At 35.8% G+C, this 12782-nt stretch overlaps 1 protein-coding gene across 1 annotated transcript in view; it reads left to right on the top strand.

Moving 5' to 3' along the window:
- The window catches only part of LOC122428652 (translation initiation factor IF-2-like), a 48774-nt gene extending 36286 nt beyond the window's left edge, over positions 1–12488 (top strand). The window contains exon 5 of the mRNA XM_043448679.1: positions 12365–12488. The gene's annotated coding sequence lies outside the window, so the exon portion shown is untranslated. The remainder of the gene's footprint in view (positions 1–12364) is intronic.
- Positions 12489–12782: the final 294 nt, after the last annotated feature.

Below are 12782 nucleotides of genomic sequence, written 5' to 3' on the forward strand. Positions count from 1 at the left end.
CATTACGTCTTAAGGTGAGTTTATCAGGATGAATGGCTTTTCTTTTGAAGAGGAATTAGTCCAAGATGTCTTTTAACCATATTATTGCACCTATTTGCATTTAACAAGGATGCCACACAGAGGTGCGAGTTTCAAACTGCATGCATCACATAAAGTGCTGAGAAGCAACTTGTCAGGTACCTTTCGTATTATAGGTACTCAAGAAATATTTAGTGGAAGCTCTTACTTAGAACATTATCTTTTCTAATTTATTTAAAAACTTAAAATTATGGAGCATGAAGTAGACATTGCCTGATAAAATGTGCTCTATTCATATGAGGTTGTTGAGAAAACTGAATTCTAATAGTTTTTTCAGGTAAAAGTTCTGTGGAATAAATACAAGAAATTATTTACTAGGCAAAGAAATGCTGCTCTTTAACTTGGATTAGGCTTTTCTTATCACGCTTTTGGCCAAGCTTGGTGAATATATGACCTTTGGCCTATATGACCAGTGAGGGGAAATGTGCATATTTAGAGGGGAAATCTGTTTGTTCAGAACATGAAGTGTACTGAATTGCTTCACTTTACCTATTTCCCGAGTTAAGTAATTTTTGCAAAATGACCAGAGAGAGTTCTGTAAATTTGCAGTAATTAACCTGGCATTTATGTTCATCTTATTTGAGACCAAATTGATGGTAGATATGAATTAGCCTCATTCTTTGATTGACCAGGCTGTAAGTTTTTAATCTGCAAATTTACTTTCAAGTTCTTTGGACTATATTTCTTTATATACTCCTTTGTTTTTGTTTTGTTTTGTTTGTTTTTGCTTTTTAAAAAGGAGAGTTAGCAAAATCTGTTGTCTGGCAGTTAGCATTTGTTCATGTGTACAAGTTATTAAAATGCTTACCTAGACAAGAATCTTGTCAAAGTAAAACTCTGATTTGCCAACCATAGCAGCTTACCTTTTATTATGTAAACATGAATGATGTAAACCCAGTATAAATTTAAATCATGGAACACAAAATCAAAGTGATGGACTGAGAACCCACCAACCAGCGTGGAATCAGGACTTCACCAACACAGTTGTGCTTATCAGCGTGTGCTTCTCCTTGCCTGTGTCTTTACCCTAACTGCCCTGACCCCCAGCCGCTCTTCAGTTTTGTGTTCATCATTTACTTTCTTTTTAATACTACTGGTTTTTATCACGTGGTTCCGTAAATAATATGCTTGGGTTTTTTTGTTGTTGTTGTTAAGTTTTGTAAAATTGGTAACATTCTATGTGAGTCTTCTGGGACTTGGCTCTTTTTCCCCATTCACTGTGTTTCTTTGACATTTATTTATATTGTTGAATGTAATTGTGGTTCATTTATTTCACTGCTGACTAACATTCCATTGCATGGATTTATTTACTATTCTATTGATGGGCATCTGGGTTACTATTGGAGGGTTTCCGTTTGCTTATTTTACTCGCTTTTGATACATTTGTTTTGATGTATCTATGCATTGATACAGATGTGTGTGTTAATGTGTGATTCAGCCATCATTTATATGTATAGTAGTGTACATGTACAAACTTGAGGATACATATATAATGGTAGAAGCATAGAGAATGTTCAGCTTTATGAAGTAATGTCAAATTGTTTTCCAAAACCTTTGGGCTAACTTACCTTCCACTAATCATACATCAGATGGCAACCCACTCCGGTACTTTTGCCTGGAAAAATCCCATGGACAGAGGAGCCTGGTGGGCTGCGGTCCATGGGGTCGCTACGAGTCAGACACAACTGAGCGACTTCACTTTCACTTTTCACTTTCATGCATTGGAGAAGGAAATGGCAACCCACTCCAGTGTTCTTGCCTGGAGGATCTCAGGGACCAGGGGAGCCTGGTGGGCTGCCGTCTATGGGGTCACACAGAGTTGGACATGACTGAAGTGACTTAGCAGCAGTGGTCATACATCAGAACCTCCTGTTGAGTCAAATCATTGCCAAAACTCAGAATTCTCAGAATTTTTAACTTTTCCTAATATAGTAGCATCTTACTATGGTCTTAAGTTGCTTTTCTGTGATTGCTAATGAGGTTGAACATCTTTTCACTTGGTACTCAACACTGGTGTTTTTCTTGCAGAAAATGCTTATTCATGTGTTTTGTCCACTGTGTACTTAAAACTATGCATTAAGTGCATTTATTTTTTACATTTTAAAAGAATAACATATAGAAAAGTTGCAAGTGCAAGAAAGATAAATTTTTCCCCTAAAGATTTGATCTGATGCTCTATCATCTGTAAATAAATGAATGTAGATCTCTTGCAAACAAGAACATTTTCATATAAACAACAATAAAACCATGAAAATCAGGAAATTAATATTGGTGCATTACTATCATCTAATCCTCAGATCTCATTCAATTTTCACAAGTTGTCCCAATAATGTCCCTTATAGTAAAATGTTCTTTATAACAAAAGAATCCAGTTTAGAATCACACCTTGCTTTTTTTTTTTCCATTTATTTTTATTAGTTGGAAGCTAATTACTTTACAATATTGTAGTGTTTTTGCAATACACTGACATGAATCAGCCATGGATTTACACTTGCTTTTTACTTGTCACGTCTCTTTAGTCTCTTTCAATCTGAAACCATTCTTCAGCCTTTGACTTTCAGGATCTTGGCACTTGCAGGATCTTGGCACTTTGAGGACTATTTAGGCTGGTTATTTCGTAGAATGTAGGTTATGAATATTTGGCAGGAATATCATAGATGTTATACTGTGTCTTCTCTTTTTATCTTATAAGGTGGCACAAGATTTCATTTTGACCTATTACTGTTGAAGTTCACTTGGATTACTTGATTCAGAGGATCATTTTTTCTCAGGTTTCTCTACTGTGAAATTACTCATTTTTCCTCTGTAATTAATAATTATTTTGTGTGAAGGTGTTTTGAAACTGTAAATATCCCCTTCCTGATCAAACTTTTATTTAATTAATGAATTAATTTGTATCACTGTGAGTTCATGACTGTATTTTATTCAGTGATCTATAATACATTACTGTTGTTAACTTATTCTGATGCTTATCTTACCCTGAGTGAGCCAGTGGGATCTGCTTCACGATGGCTTCTGAGTCTTTTTGACATGTCATTCCTCGACCATATTGCTACCTCCAATTTCATTCCCACATTACAGAGATTAATTTTCTGTAGAGACACATTTTCTCCCTTTTTGGCACCTCTAACAGTGAAAAATTTGCCTATTATTATCCTAAATGTACTTACTTATTTGGTCAGTCTCCCCGTATGTGGTCGATCTGCCAGTTTCATTGACCCTCCACCACCTCACAATTCTGTTTTGAACTTCAAAACCATTTACGTGGAAGCCCTCCTCAGCCCACTTGGATTCCTACACTGCACAGCATGGTGCATCTTTTTACAGGCCCCTTGCTCAGGCATGCCTCCTGTTGCTGGACCGCTGCGGTGGAGGGCTCTGCTCACCTAGACCACCGTCGCAGAGCTTGGGCCCTGCCTCCACACCAGTGTTTCCTCCTTCTACCATGGACACCTGCCTCAGCCTGCTTGGCCTCTGATACCCCTTATTAGGAACGCCTCCTTTCTATTTTGCCCTCTTTTAGTTAAAATGTTGCAAGATACACACATATGCTATACTCCAAATTTTTAGCAATGTAGTTAGTGATATTGTAGTTTATCATTTTTTTGTTTGTTTTTGTTTTTTTTTTGTATTTGTCAATGAATGGACATTTTAAAGTATAATACAGTTGAATTTAGTAATCATATGCTTTATAGGTAACCATTTCTGTATCTTAAGAAAACCTTCTCTACCCGGAGTTCATAAAGATATCTCTTATATTTTATTTTAAAAATATTAGAGACTTGTTTTCTCTACTTAAAACTTGACTTCCTGTGGAATTTATTTTTTATGTATTATGCAGTAGGGATCAAATTTCTTTTTCTCCCCCAAATGAATAACCAATTGTTTCAGCACTGTTGAATAAATTCCTCCTTACTTTAATGATCTGCAATGCAACTTTTATTAAATATCATTTTCCATATATGTGAAGGTCTATTTCTTCTCCCAATGGTCAGTTTGTCTCTTTTCTAGGAGTACACTAACTTAATGGCTAAAACTTTATAATAAATCTCTGTATAGATAGAGCAAGTTCCCATACTGTATGCTTTATCTGGTTAGATGGCTTGTCTCCTATGGGCTTTTGCTGTCCATTGTAAATTTTAGAATCAACTTATAAAACCTTTGGAGTTCTATTGCATTTCATTCAGTGTATTGGTTCACTTTGAGGAGAATTGGCATGTTATAGTAGTGAGTCTTTCTTCTATTAGGAACATCCCATTTATTCAGGTTATTTTCCGTTATTATCTCCATATAGAATTTGCAGTGTTTACAAGTTAATTCTTCAGGTACATTTTCATGTTGGATATTTTTTAAATGTTATTTTCTGTTTGTTACTGGTATATAAAAACAGTTGATTTTTTTTATGTGATTTATATTTAGTTACAATGAGTTAAATACTAAAAGCTGTTCAGATTAAATGTCAGACATGCTCAAAAGCAGATAAGTAAGATTAGAAGTCCAAGTTTTTCTCTGATGTTTTAATAAGTACTAAGTAGATAGTCATCTTTTTTCTTTTTTTATCAGCTTTATTGAAATAATTTGCTTACCATAAAGTTCACCCATTTCAAGAATTCTTTATAGCCACATAGGTGCTCAGTCAACACCACCATTGAATTTTTGAACATATTCATGACTCTAAAAAGCATCCCGTGCCCATTAGCCGTCACTCCCCGTCCTTATCCTGCCCCATCCTCAGCCCTAGGCAATTACTCATCTACTTGCTGTCTCTGAATTTGCTTATTCTGGACATTTCTCACAGATGGAATCGTGGTTTTTTGTGACTGGTTTCTTTCACTAAGCACATAATTTGCAAGATTTGTCTGTATTATAGAATATATCAGTAGTTCATTCCTTTTTATGGCTGAATAATATTTCATTGTATTGAATGTATCACATTTTGATATTCATTGGTTGATAGACACATAGGTTGTTTCTGATTTCTGGCTGTTGTGAATAATGTTATTGTAAGCATGTATATAGAGGTTTTTGTGTGGACGTAAGTTTTCGTTTCCCTTCTGTTTATAGCCTCAGAGTAAGAATTTCTGGGTTATATAGTAGTAACTCTTAACTTTTTAAGGAGCTGCCAAACTGTTTTCCAAAGAGGCTATGCTATTTTATGTCTCATCAGCAATGTATAAAGGTTTCAGTTTCTCTCTATCCTCCCTAACCTTAGAATTATTCAGTCTTTTTAATTATATATATATATATATCTGTTCTAGTGGATATATAGTGAAATATCATAGTTTAATTTGCAGTTCTCTCATAAGTCATGATATGTGCATCTTTTGTGTGTTTACCAAACTTTCATGTATCTTTGGTGAAAAGTTCTCAAGTCTTTAGCCTATTTTTAAAAATTGATTTATCATCTTCTTCCAGAGGCCTAAGGGCTTTTAATATGCTGGATACCATTTCTTTATCATGTATACTCTTTGCAAATATTTTCTCCCATCATGAGGCTCGTCTTCTATCTAAGTTGTATCTTTTGAAGAATTTGATGTAGTCCAGATGCTGTTGCTGGTAAAGGTTGAAGGCAGGAGGAGAAGGGGACGACAGAGGAGGAGATGGTTGGATGGCATCACTGATTTGATGGGCATGAGTTTGAGCAGGCTCCAGGAGTTGCTGATGGACAGGAAAGCCTGGCATGCTACAATCCATTGGTTGGCAAAGAGGCGGACACAACTGAATGACTGAACTGATTTTTTTTTTTTATGGATTGAACTTTTATTGTTGTATTTAATAAATCTTCCCCGACCTAAGGTCATGAGATTTTTTTTCCCCTTATGCTCTTTTCTAGAAGTTTTGTAGTTTCCTTTCTTAGAATTTGGACTATGATCTATTTTGAGTTACTAATTTTGTATGTTGTGAGGTAAATGTTTATACTTACCAGTTTATTTTTACATGTGAATATCCAGCTGTTCCTGCACCATTTATTAAAAAGACTTTTTTCTCATTGAATTGCCATGGCATATTTGTTGAAAATTAAATGACCATTAATGTGACAGTTTATTTTGGGCTGTCTATTCTGTTTCATTATTCAGTTGTCTATCTCTGTGCCCATATCGCACTGTATTGGTTATTATAGTTTTATTTAAGTTTTGAAACCAGGTAAAGTCCTGGCAACATTAATCTCCTTTTTCAATATTGTTTGGGTATTTGAGGTTCTTTAGACTATCATATATATATTTTATGATCGATTTCTACAGAAGAAAAAAGCAGTATGAGATTTTGATAGATCACTTTGGGGAGAATTGCATCTTAACAATACTGAGTCTTCTAATTCATGAACAAGAAATGCATCTTCATTTATTTAGATGTTTAATTTCTCTCAACAGTATTTTATATTTTGAGTATACAGGTTTTGCATTTTCTTTAATAATTTATGTTAATTTTGTATCACACCTCACGGCATTTGTGATCTTCATTCCCCAATCAGACTGAACCTGAGCCCCCCTTGCAGGGGAAGTTCAGAGTCTCAACCACTGGACCACCAAGGAAATCCCTGCATTTTTAAAATTAGATTTATTCTTAATCTTATTCTTTTTTGCTACTACTGTGAGTGAGTGGAAATTTTTAAAATTTCATTTTTGACTTGTTTGTTGCTAGTATATAAAATGCATTTAATTTTTATACATGGCTTGTATCCTACAATCTCTCAAAACGTTCTTAATTTTATTAGCATTTTTTTTTTTGCTTGCTTAAGATAATCTGCATCCAGGATCATATTGCCTACAAATTAAGAGTTTTTATCTTCTTTTCCAATCTGCATGTCTTTATGTTTCTTGCCTGATTGCTTTGAATAGAGTCACTGGTACAGTGTTGAATAGTAGTGGCTAGAGCCATCATCCTTACCTCTTCCCAGATGTCAGAGGGAGGAAAGTATTCAGTCTTTCTCCAGTAAATATGGTATCACCTTTAGGCTTTTGTCCCAGAAAAGAAGGGTTATTTGACATTGAAGCAATCAACTAATGTAATGTATCATATTAAAATAATGTAGGACAAAACTTGATTTTCTCAATAGACACAGACAAAAAAGATAAAGGGAACAGAAAACAAAGGGTTTAAACAATGAGAGAGAGAGAGAGGAAGCTACTTTAGATACAGTGAAGAGGAAAATCTTCTCTGAGATCACAAAAAGCTGATCTCTAAACAACCTAGAGGCCCTCGTCAAACAAAGAATAAAGTGAAGAGGAAGCTCTTCAGCACTTGGTACTGCACTTGATTTGTTTCCTTTGTAATTCCAATATCTCCCACAGCACCTTGCCCCTGCAATTTGTTCAGATAGAAACTAGATAGTTTAGTACCTTGCTTTCTTGACAGTCACATTCCGATCAAGTTATGGTGACATATTCTTTTTGTTGTTCAGTCGCTCAGTTGTGTCCAACTCTTTGAGACCCTATGAACCGCACTACATCAGGCTTCCCTATCCTTCACCATCTCCTGGAGCTTGCTCAAACTCATATCCATTGAGTCGGTGATGCCATTCAACCACCTCATCATCTGTCATCCCTTTCTCCTCCTGCCTTCAGTCTTTGCCAGCGTCAGGGTCTTTTCCAGTGAGTCAGTTCTTCGCATCAGGTGGCCAAAATATTGGAGCTTAAGCTTCAGCATCAGTCCTTCCAGTGAATATTCAGGACTGATTTCCTTTATAATTGATTCGTTTCATCTCCTTGCGGTCTAAGGGACTCCGAGATGTCTTCTCTAACACCACAGTGCAAAAGCATCAGTCCTTTGGTGCTCGGCCTTCTTTATGGTCCAACTCTCACATCCACACATGACTACTGGAAAAACCATAGCTTTGACTAGATGGACCTTTGTTGGCAAAGTAATGTCTCTGCTTTTTAGTACGCTGTCTAGGTTAGTCATAGCTTTTCTTCCAAGGAGCAAGTATCTTTTAATTTCATGGTTGCAGTCACTGTCCCCAGTGATTTTGGAATCCAAGGAAAGAAAGTCTGCCACTGTTTCCATTGTTTCCCCATCTATTTGCCATGAAGTGATGGGACCAGATGCCATGATCTTCGTTTTTTGAATGTTGAGTTTTAAGCTGGCTTTTTCACTCTCCTTTCACTTTGATCAAGAGGCTCTTTAGTTCCTCTTCACTTTCTGCCATAAGGGAGGTGTCATCTGCATATCTGAGGTTATTGATAATTTCTCCCACCGGTCTTGTTTCCAGCATGTGTTTCATCCAGCCCTGCCGGCATTTCTCATAATGTACTCTGCATTTAAGTTAAATAAGCAGGGTGATACTATATAGCCTTGACCTACTCCTTTCCCAATTTTGAACCATTCTATTGTTTCATGTCCCATTCTAACTGTTGCTTCTTAACCGGTATGCATGTTTCTCAGGAGGCTGGTAAGGTGGTCTGGTATTCCCATCTCTTTAAGACTTTTCCACAGTTTGCTGTGATCCACACAGTCAAAGGCTTTAGCGTAGTCAATAAAGCAGAAGTAGATATTTTTCTGGAACCCTCTTGCTTTGTCTATGATCCAACAAATGTTGGCAATTTGATCTCCGGTTCCTCTGCCTTTTCTAAATCTAGCTTGAACATCTGGAAGTTCTCAGATCATGTACTATTGAAGCCTAGCTTGGAGAATTTTGAGCATTGCTTTGCTAGCGTGTGAGATGAGTGCAATTGTGTGGGAATTTGAACATTCTTTGGCATTGCCTTTCTTTGGCATTGGAATGAAAACTGACCTTTCCCAGTCCTGTGGCCGCTGCTGAGTTTTCCAGATGTGCTTACATATTGCGTGCAGCACTTTCACAGCATCATCCTTTAGAATTTGAAATAGCTCAACTGGAATTCCATCACCTCCACTAGCTTTGTTCGTAGTTGTGCTTCCTAAGGCCCACTTGACTTTGCATTGCAGGATTTCTGGCTTTTGGTGAGTGATCATACCATCGTGGTTATCGTGGTCATGAAGATCTTTTTTATATAGTTCTTCTGTGTATTCTTGCCACCTCTTCTTAATATCTCTTCTTATCCTTTGGAAACATATTTTAATGATTATGTAATACTTTACAATATAATTATAAGAAAGTCATTTGAATGTTTTCTTTATTTATTTGTTTTTTATTCATAGGCATGCTTCCTTCCTTCACGATTTACAACACATCTGGCATATTGTTTCATTGATTTGGATTTAAGGCTAATTTTTCCATTTATTCATATTCTATGATAGTTGTTGATTTTATATTATCTTTTGCTAATTTTTAAGTATTCTTTTAACTTATTCTTCATGTGGTCATAAGTTTAGCTCAGAAAGGTTATAATAGTGCTTTAATAGATAAAACAATTCTAGTATATGGCAAAGTATCAAACGTGAATTGTGGATACTGAATATTGTTCCCTCTCTACATGGAAGAATGTAGACTCATGAACTTTATGTACCATTACCAAGTATTTTGCACTATCTGAATTGAGATTATGGGAAGTGAGTAGTATTAGAAAAAAGTCTGGAATTATGTTCCAGAGAACTGTCAAGGCCTTGTTTTGTTTGCAAGTAAAATATAACAAGGTTAGAATTCCACTTTTAAGTTCTTACTAGTTTTGTAATTTGGGTCACTTAAACTCAGTTTCCTCATCTATAAAATGAGGATTATAATCATCATCTCATAGGGTTGTATATAAAGAGTTTAGTGCAGTACTTGATGCATAGTAACTGCCCAGTAAATGAGAGCTATCTTTACCTTCTGCTGAGTCTCTCATAGTCCTGGGAGTGCTGGTGAGAGTGGTAGCAAAGCCTCTGAAGATGTTTACTTTTACTCTTGTCAAGAATTGGTCATATTCTTCAGTGAATATGGCTGTTTCGAGACTGTTTCTTGTCTGCCCATGTGCAAAAAAAGATACGGCCCAAAGGTAGTATTCTAAAGTAAATTAAGTTAGACCTTTGTCATTAACTTATAGTTATTATACTCAAAAATAGAGTTGCAATTACTTTCTTTTCCAACTTGAAAGATAATACATTTTTTTTTTCTTTTTCAAGGAAAAAAAAAATGAACTAAAAATTGAACAGTTATAACATTGACAAGGGGCAGGATAGAGTTGTCTTGGGTGTAGCTTCTGCGTTGGTGGACTGGGAATTCAGGGAATTTGGAAGGCCTCTGGCATATTCTAGTAGGAGTACTAAATTGATTGTTAATACAGTTACTTTTAAGTTCAAGTATAAAGCTCTGCCTTATAAATTATCAGAAGTGATTATTCCTGACTCTCTCAGAATTCCTATGAGAATTTATACTCAAGGCCTAATTTGAGTCCAGGATCTATCATTTGGGGCATGGCACTTAACCAGCCCTGCCTGCACACTGTTTCTCCTCCGAAAATGGGATAAGGCCTCCCCTGCTTGTTTCACTGAGTTAGGAATATTCAATGAGGTCATGTTCATGAAAGTGCTCTGTAACTGGCGTGACACCCGTTCATCCTGTCAGACCTGCCCTTTCTCACTCTTGTTTGGTAGGTCACTGGTGAGGGTGACATGATAACCCAGAAATCTGTACTGTACACTGCCTCCTACGAGTGTTTGCTTTATACACATACAAGGGATTAGACAGTGGTAGACTGCTGATATTTCATCCTTTAACTTGTTTTATCTATTATAAAAGTAATACACGTTTATTGTGAAGAAATTAAAAAATACAGATAAGGAAAAAGAATAAAAGTAACCTGTACCTGGAAGAAGAATTACTATATTTATTTTTGTGTAATTTTAAAACAAAAATTCAGTTACACAGAGCGTAATGTTGTTTCCTGTTTTATCACTTAATATATAATATTGTATATTATTCCCTGAAACTTAATTCCCTTATATAATATTTTAGTGGCTATGTAGTATGTAATGACATGCTTATGGCTAAGTATGTGTACATATCCTCTCTTTTTTTTTTTCTCATTAGGAAAAATTCTATACTTGGAATTGCTACATCAAGGGGCATACAGCATTTTAAGAAGTACAAGTTTTTAGCTTCATTGAAATGTAATTGACAGAAAATAAACTGCATGTTTCAGTTCAGTTCAGTTCAGTCGCTCAGTCATGTCTGACTCTTTGCGACCCCATGAGTCGCAGCACGCCAGCCCTCCCTGTCCATCACCAACTCCCGGAGTTTACTCAGACTCATGCCCATCAAGTCGGTGATGCCATCCAGCCATCTCATCCTCTGTTGTCCCCTTCTCCTCCTGCCCCCAACCCCTCCCAGCATCAGGGGCTTTTCCAATGAGTCAACTCTTCGCATCAGGTGGCCAAAGTATTGGAGTTTCAGCTTCAGCATCAGTCCTTCCAATGAACACCCAGGGCTGATCTCATTTAGGATGGACTGGTTGGATCTCCTTGCAGTCCAAGGGACTCTCAAGAGTCTTCTCCAACACCACAGTTCACATATGTGTACCCCCATTAAGTCAGCACCACAATTAAGATCATGCTGTTTTGTAATCCCATCTTCTTATAACTTTTCACAACTATTCCCAGGCAACCACTGATCTGTTTACTCTCCCTTTTGATTAATTTGCATTTACTACATTTTTATGCTTATAGAATCACACACTATGTATTCCTTTTTGTCTGGGTTCTTATACTCAGCACAGTTATCTTGAAATTCATTAGTGTTGTTTATATCAACAGTATACCATTTTTTGTTGTTGAGTGCTGAGTAGTAAATGTTCCATTGTATGGATATACCATAATTCATTCACTATTGATGGGAATTTGAGTTGTTTCAAGTTTTTGGCTATTAAAAATAAAATTGCTTTGGACATTGGTGTAGAAGTCTTTCTATATACATAAAATATTTGATATTTATTACCAAATTTTTTGCTGGGAAGGTTACATAGGTAATATATTGAAACCGACAAGGCTTAATATGAAACTAGCAATTTTTTTTTTTTTTTTTTTTAAGAAACTTTGGAAATATATCTTTGGGAGGATTTAGAATTTTTAGATGGAACTTTATTGGATTAATTTGATAGAAATTTGAAATTAACAGGTTACTAAGTGCTTCTTCGCAACTATGAACCTTTTTCACAGTGTGTTTTCTTGAATCATCTACTTTTATCAAGTAAAGTGTTGTCTAAGAAGCAAAAATCTGTTGCTTGCCTTTAGTGGTAAATTAGTATTTCATAAACAACTCATATTTCTCTGTGAAATGACTCTATTGAACTTGAACAAGAAAAGATACTAAGAAAGTTTACAGAACTTCACAAAAGATACTGCAGAATCTGGTTTGGAATAGATGCCAAACTCTTTTTTTCCTCTTCCTAAGATACTCACTAGATAGAAGGAGGAGCGGGAATCTGAAGACTCCAAATGACATCAGAGTTACTTTTCAGCAGCCTTCTCAATTTCCTTTCTCAGAAAGCAGAGACTCCCAGCCTTGGAGATGGACGGTGAGAATGTTTTTCCTGAGATCTTAAGCTTAATCATTGTGACTTCAGTATATTTCAGACAGTCTTTTCTTGGTTATAAATGAGCTTATAATTACCAGATTTGTATTTTGTGCTTTATCTGTGCAAATAACTTCATTATGCAGTGTGTGTGTATGTGTGTTTTTAATTGAGTAGGATATGATCTTATAACTAAGGAACTTACAGGGAAAGAATAAATATAGGTAAATAAGTATCATCAAACAATAGGAAGAGGTTAAATGCCATAAGAAAGACACAGACAACATTCTTGAGAAT

The sequence above is a fragment of the Cervus canadensis genome, chromosome 27 (genome assembly GCF_019320065.1).
Source record: "Cervus canadensis isolate Bull #8, Minnesota chromosome 27, ASM1932006v1, whole genome shotgun sequence".
In the NCBI taxonomy this organism is placed as follows: domain Eukaryota; kingdom Metazoa; phylum Chordata; class Mammalia; order Artiodactyla; family Cervidae; genus Cervus; species Cervus canadensis.